The sequence below is a fragment of the Neofelis nebulosa genome, chromosome 2 (assembly GCF_028018385.1).
Source record: "Neofelis nebulosa isolate mNeoNeb1 chromosome 2, mNeoNeb1.pri, whole genome shotgun sequence".
In the NCBI taxonomy this organism is placed as follows: Eukaryota; Metazoa; Chordata; class Mammalia; order Carnivora; family Felidae; genus Neofelis; species Neofelis nebulosa.
This window is the reverse complement of record NC_080783.1, coordinates 69,555,835-69,562,629: the sequence shown is the minus strand read 5'-3', so window position 1 is coordinate 69,562,629 and position 6,795 is coordinate 69,555,835.

Sequence of the window (6,795 nt, the reverse complement as noted above, 5' to 3'; positions counted from 1 at the left end):
ATATTGCCTCCTTGCCATTAAGTTACAACTATGTTTTATGAATAATGCTTTCATGGCAGAACCTTAATAATCCATTTAATATGATAGATCCTACTTCACCATTTTTTACTAGTAAAGATTCGTTGTCCTCAAAATAGTACCAAGTGAATTTCATTTCTTTCTTTACTTAATGTATACTGACTCTGTGCAACGTGCTACTGTGCCATAGTGAGAATATTAGAAAGTGAGCCGGGCCTAGAGTATTGTAATAAAAACTCAACATTATTATACTAGTTGTGAAGAATAGGTAGCCATGTAGAACTTCATAAAAATAAGCAAACAAAAAATCAACATAGGAATTTAGAGCGAAAATACTTTAGTACAGAGACAGTTCAGAAGTGAAAACCAGTGTTCTGAGAACAGGTAAACTACTAAAATGGATTTACTGAAATAAACCAAATACTCACTTTCAATTAAATATTAAAAACTATGCTGTGAGGTAAGAAAACAACACTTTGAGAAGAAGATGTTGAGAAATAAAGACACTACCCAAAACATAGTAGATCAATTAAAACCACGATGGAAACAATAACTAGATGACTTATTTTTCCTAGGTGTGATGTTAACGACCCTCTTACATCAAAAATAATTTTATACTCATTGCTAATTTATTTTCCATAAAAGCTGATGAAAGAGTAATAGAAAAACTGAAAACAATGTTTTTTTTCTAGCATCATTATATTTGGGTAGATTGAAATGCACCCCTCTTTCTTTCTTTGGAGTATTCTAATGGTATGTGGAAAACTTTCTAATTCTTTTACATAAGACACAAATATTAAATCTAAATATCATAATCAAGAGGTATTAAATATTTTCCAATAAGAACTAAATATTCCTGTATTGTTGGTTAGAGAGGGGAAAGTTTTTATAACCAACCACTATTCTTGGCCATCTCTGCACTTTTATTTTGTGAATGCCATTTGTAACCATTAATTATTATGAATGAGAGCAAATGGAATGATTATTTGCAAAAGGGATACATGAGTACTTGGGACTTGGTTTCAGAGCACGAGGCATTTCTTTTGCTGCATGCAGTTTTGGAGAGAAAGACTGTTTATTTCAAAATTCAGAAGATAAAATAGTACCAAAACCTAGAAATTGATTTTAGAAAGCTGTCAGAACGCAGGCATATGGGTAGAAAAGGCTTTGCCTGCATTTTAGGTTACAACGTTCTGACACCTACAAGCATCTGACTTAGCAGACTTTTTTTTTTTAAGTGGTGCTTAAAAGTGTTGGTATGGAACATAAGTAGATAATGCAAATATGTTACCGACCCCTACCAATAGTTGCAATTATGCAAATTTAAAAACCTTCATCTTTTATAATTAGGTGTAGTGGGCTTATGTCGTTAAATTCTCCACTGGCTAGCTCAAATTCCCTAATCTGTTGAGCAGCTTTCTCCTAAAAATAATGCACCTCAGCTAGACAAAAAATATGCATTCTGCAAAGGAATGACAGAATATTTATGATGAAAGGGAAAGACATGACATCCAGAATAATTGTTAGTGACAAATTCCTTGTTTGTCATTTAAGAAATGTGTTTTTATGAAGAGTTGAGATTCTTTGACAATAATTAAGCGTATAGTTGAATTGGTCTTAAGAGTATGAAATTTTAATGAACATAAACTATAAAAATGAAAATTTTTGACTTAAGTGCTAGACAGGAAGAAGGTTGCCTATAGTAAAATTCATGTAGAATCTAAAATTATCCTTAATAGGTAATTTACTTTAGTTATTTACTATCGACACTTAAAGAAATCTCATCATCCAGGGGCGCCTGGGGGGCTCAGTCGATTAAACGTGGCTGGGTGGCTCAGGTCATGATCTCACAGTTTGTGAGTTTGAGCTCGCGTCGGGCTCTATGCTGACATCTCAGAGCCTGGAGCCTGCTTCGGATTCTGTCTCCTTCTCTCTCTGACCCTCCCCACTTGTGCTCTCTCTGTCTCTCAAAAATAAATAAATGAAAAAAAAATTTTTTTAAATAAAAAAAAAATCTCATTATCCATTATAAACACATCACATAACCATAGGAAATACAGTTTTCAGTGGAGTTGTACATATATTATAATTAAAACTTATATATTAAAGTTTATATATAATAATAAATATCCATATGTAAAACACACTAAATCTTTTGTTTCATAATAGTAAATAAAGACTCTAGAGGCATGTTGGCATGTCTAACTTTATCATTAAGAAATTATACTAGCTTGAGTAAGAATCTGTGGATTCTACTTTTATTTCAGGGATAGTTCTAGTATCTTGGTAGGCTACACTCTAAATAAATTACATATGCTACCTTTATTTTCTAATTTAATACCTATATTTAAGGATCTAGAAGTTATTTGACAGTGGGAAAAGGAAAGTAGAAAAAAGCCAATTCAAGCTTATTTTCCCTTAAATGAATCAATCATTGATAGGAGAAGTAAGGATGAAGGGAAGGATGATAGGAGAGGAACAGCTATGGTGATTTTTAAGGAGGAAGAAGTATTCAGTTGAAAGCATCCAGAGACTTGTGGGCCATGAGACAATTTTGGATAGTAACTTTCAAAATAAGGTTTGTGGTTTATTGTCTAGATTATTTTCCCCAAGCATTTTTTCTACTAGCTCTCCAGGGATTAATGGAAGGAGATCCAATTTGGCTGGTGATTAGAAATAGTAATCCACTGTTAGTTCAAATAATGAGGGCTTAGATATAATAGAAAGACTTGGTAAAGGTAGATTTGATCAGTTCCTATTTCAATCATTCCCAGAACAGTGAATTCACAAAAACTTTCCACTAAAATGTCAGTAATTTGTACCCATTTAAAAAATAGTTGGAAAACATAGATTACCCAATGCCAGTTAATTGTGGTGTTATATTACAATGCGCATACCTGGTCATGTACTTTCTTTGATTATAATTACTCCAAAACAACATGCTTTATTTAGTTCTACCCTTAGATTCAGTACAGAATCCACCTGTTCCTAATACTCCTTTCCATGGCCCCAGTAGATTGACCACATTTTAGTTTTAAAAAAAGAAAAAAAAAGCACAATAATTTGCAACAGAGTGAGCAGAAAAAATGACTAGTGAACAAGAATTATTTAAAAGTATTTATTTGTTACTTAATTCAGGGATTCACTAATATGAAATTAGGGCAAAATCTCCCATATTTGCTTCTGTATCTGGTTTAACACAAGGAAATGAGTCTTTGAAAACAAAACAAAACAAAACCAAAAACCCATATCATCAACACAAGGTGGCGCTATGGACCAGTCTCTTAGGAGGAAGAGTTTGTGTTTAAGCATTTCTCTCTTAACTCTGAGACTGATTTATATAAATCCACCCCATCCCTATTTTTTTTTTTAATCTATTTTGTTTCTTAAAAATCTGATAATGCAGTGGGGAATTTAGTTTTCTTAATTTAAAGAAAAATGCAAATCTGTAGCTCACTAGTAAATGTTTTTATATAATTAGTAATCACAAATTAAACTTCTAGGTTTCCTACCATATTGACAATTTATGTATATATTTATATATTGTCCCCACTTTTCTCCAAAAGGACACCATGATTGTATTCTTATTATCTCATGAATGGACTCCTTCTCTATGTTGACATAGCCATCCATCTTTCTGTTCTGATTTGCCTAGAATCTGATCCATTCCTGCTTTAGTTCATCACATATAGTTACAAAGATCATTTTACTGAAGGGCCATTTCATATCACCACTATTTCTATAAAATATTTTCTTTCAATCAAGCATCTTCAGTGGACATCCCATTATGTATCTGTTTAAATATAAATTCTTAATTTGATATTCAACTCCATCTCACTTTAATTCCAGGACACTGGTCCTCTCTCTCGCTCTCCCTCTCTTTCATCTCTCCAGCCATACAAGCCCTATTTTGTATCACTTAAAAGTATTGTGAGAATTCCTGTCATTTGTTAGAGCTTTTTCCTAACACTTGTGATATGAGCCCCCCTGGGACCATTGTTCATTGGTGTCAATCAATTTCCTTAAATTCTGTCATAAGGCTCATCTTCTTGAACATGTCTAAAGCCACATTCCTCCAAAACATAATTCTTCATTTTGCTCCACAAACACTAGTCTTATGTGAAATGCTTATAAAATATTTAAAGAGAGACTATTATTTACAAAGCATAGTCTACAGTTGTTGGAGCCTGTTTTTCTTTTCTTAAGAACATTATAGCTTTATTATTTTGTGTTTCCCAATCATTTCAAGAATAGGGTATGCACATTTAATTAGTACTTGTCACAAGTTCAGAGAATAAATGTGTGAACCCAATCTTCTAATAACTTAAAACTTAGTATTGACAGATACACACACACACACACATATTTGGGCAACAACATTGTTTAAATTATGAAATATGTATATACTAATAAAAAAAGTACATATATTCAGTACAAGATTTGAGGGTAAGTATATTTAAAAGGAGAGTACAAGAGTCAATATTGTCATTTAAAATTTATTGAGGTTCTTAATCATGAGCGGTATTCAACAGAATACAGAATTGGATAAAGATCTAGTGAGGCAGTACTCCTCATCCCATTTCTGCTGTTCAAACAATGAAGATAGCAGCCAAAGAAAATAACCCAACATTAAAAAAAATTTTTTTGAGAAAGAGAGAGGGTGAAAGCGTTTGAGCGCGGAAGGGGGGGTGGAGAGAGAGAGAGAGAGAGAGTGAGAGAGAGAGAGAGAGAGGGAGAGAGAAAGAGAGACAGAATATTTGGCAGGGTCCATTCTGGGCTGGGGGTGAATCTCACCACCATGAGATTATGACTTGAGTGACAATCAAGGGTCGGACATTTAATTGACTGAGCCACCCGAGTGTCCTGAAAATAACTCAACTTCTAAGTATGAAACACTTAAGATCATACACATTTAAGATTTTTATATCATAAACTACATGCTTAGCACATATAACCACAAAAAATTTTGGATATAAACTTTTAAGATTGTAAGGGGAAAGGTCAAGTGTGTCTTCAGTGCCTCTTTTAAAATTTAGTTGCAGTATGAGTTCATGTCACGTGCTGAAAATGATATTTTAATTTAGAACCATTTTTCACTCACATTGTATGAAATAATATTATTTAAATGCTTTTTATACATATTCAACATCAATTTCCTCGTTATCAATTGAGTTGTACCTTTGTCATTTAGAAAGATTTCCTGGAAAGCTTTATCTTCTAGTTTACACAGTTTATTTGACACAGAAAGTTTTTGAATCAATATACGATGCTGTCATGGAACTTTTATCCCAATTTATAAGTTCCTATTTGATTAACATTAGGAAAGTTTGAGATTTTTGTTGTCGCCTTTATTATTTTTGTCTATTTTTTAGTAATGAAACTTTTATAGTATGTGAGCTCTGTAATATAATCATTTACTGTCTTGCTTTTTAAAATGATCTCTACAAGATTTATGTAAAATGGCATCTAACACAATTGAAAGGTTTTAGTCCCAAAGATAATAAGTAGATCTGTGTTTGACCCCTTAAAAAAAGTAGAGAGATTATAGGTAACCTCTATGATCGTCCAAAAATGACATTGTTGATGGTTATTTCTAATTTCCCTTATCAAGAAAACCTTGAAACAATTCAATTTTAAGGTAATATTCTCCCTAAGAGAAAATTGGGGGCGAGGAAGAGGTACTCTTTGTCTTTAGACACAGTATTATTTTATTCTACCAGTGGAACCGCATTTTCTCAATTGTGTTTGGAGAACACATTAAAAAAGAAAAAGATTAGTATGCAATTTATGTTGGCTAAAATTGGAGTTCAGTTAGTATATATATACCATTTGTAACCATTTGCAAATATAAAGATAGATGGGGCAATAAATGTAGACAGAGCAGTTGCTACTTGTTGAGTTACTACAGAGGTAAGGAAGCATAGTGGTTCTGTGCACTTACCCTGGAATGAGCCTGCCTGTGTTTGAATATCACCTCCACCATTTACTGCTGTGTGATCCCGGGCAAATTGTTACCCGCTCTGTGCATTAGTAGTAATGTCAATGCCTACCTGTCAGAATTGCTTGGAAGATGATACAAGTTGATAAAGTAACTAACTAGTGGCTAGTGTCTAGTTACAATGAGTGCTACACAAGTGTGTGTTAAAAACAAAAAGCAAATAGTAAATTAAACCGGCAATGCAATCATCAATTTCCACGTGCTTTTTTTTCCTTTCTTTTTAAATTGCATACAGTAGAAAAAATGTCTATGTTTGGAGACTTTTAGAGTGGACCTTTTTACGCTGGTATACACTGTATCTAATCACTTTGTGTATTTTAGGTCTTGCTTCTTTTCATGTCTTCATTTCTAATGTTTTCATTCTTTTCTATCACATGGCCATTTTTCTAATGTGACTTTATGTTGACTTTGTTCTTTGAGATATTTTATGTCTTCCTGTGTCTACATTTAATTCTAAGTTGCAAGTTTCTCACTTTAAATTTTAATATACAATTTTATTGAAAAAGTGGATCATGTGGCCATGTTTTGTACTTTAAAAAAAATTAGTAAATTTTAATCCAAATGAATAAAATTGAATTAGATCATAATTGTGATTCCGTTCGACTTAAGTAATCATTGATGGCATATTTTTAAATTCTGCTTAAACTTAAATTCACTTTAAGGGCATTTTTACATATGAAAGAAAGTAATTTCATCTTTCTCAGGCTCAAGCTAAATTTCAAACATTTTCTAAAAATATATTGTGGCAGGAAATTCCTACTGAGAATCCTTCATGCTCT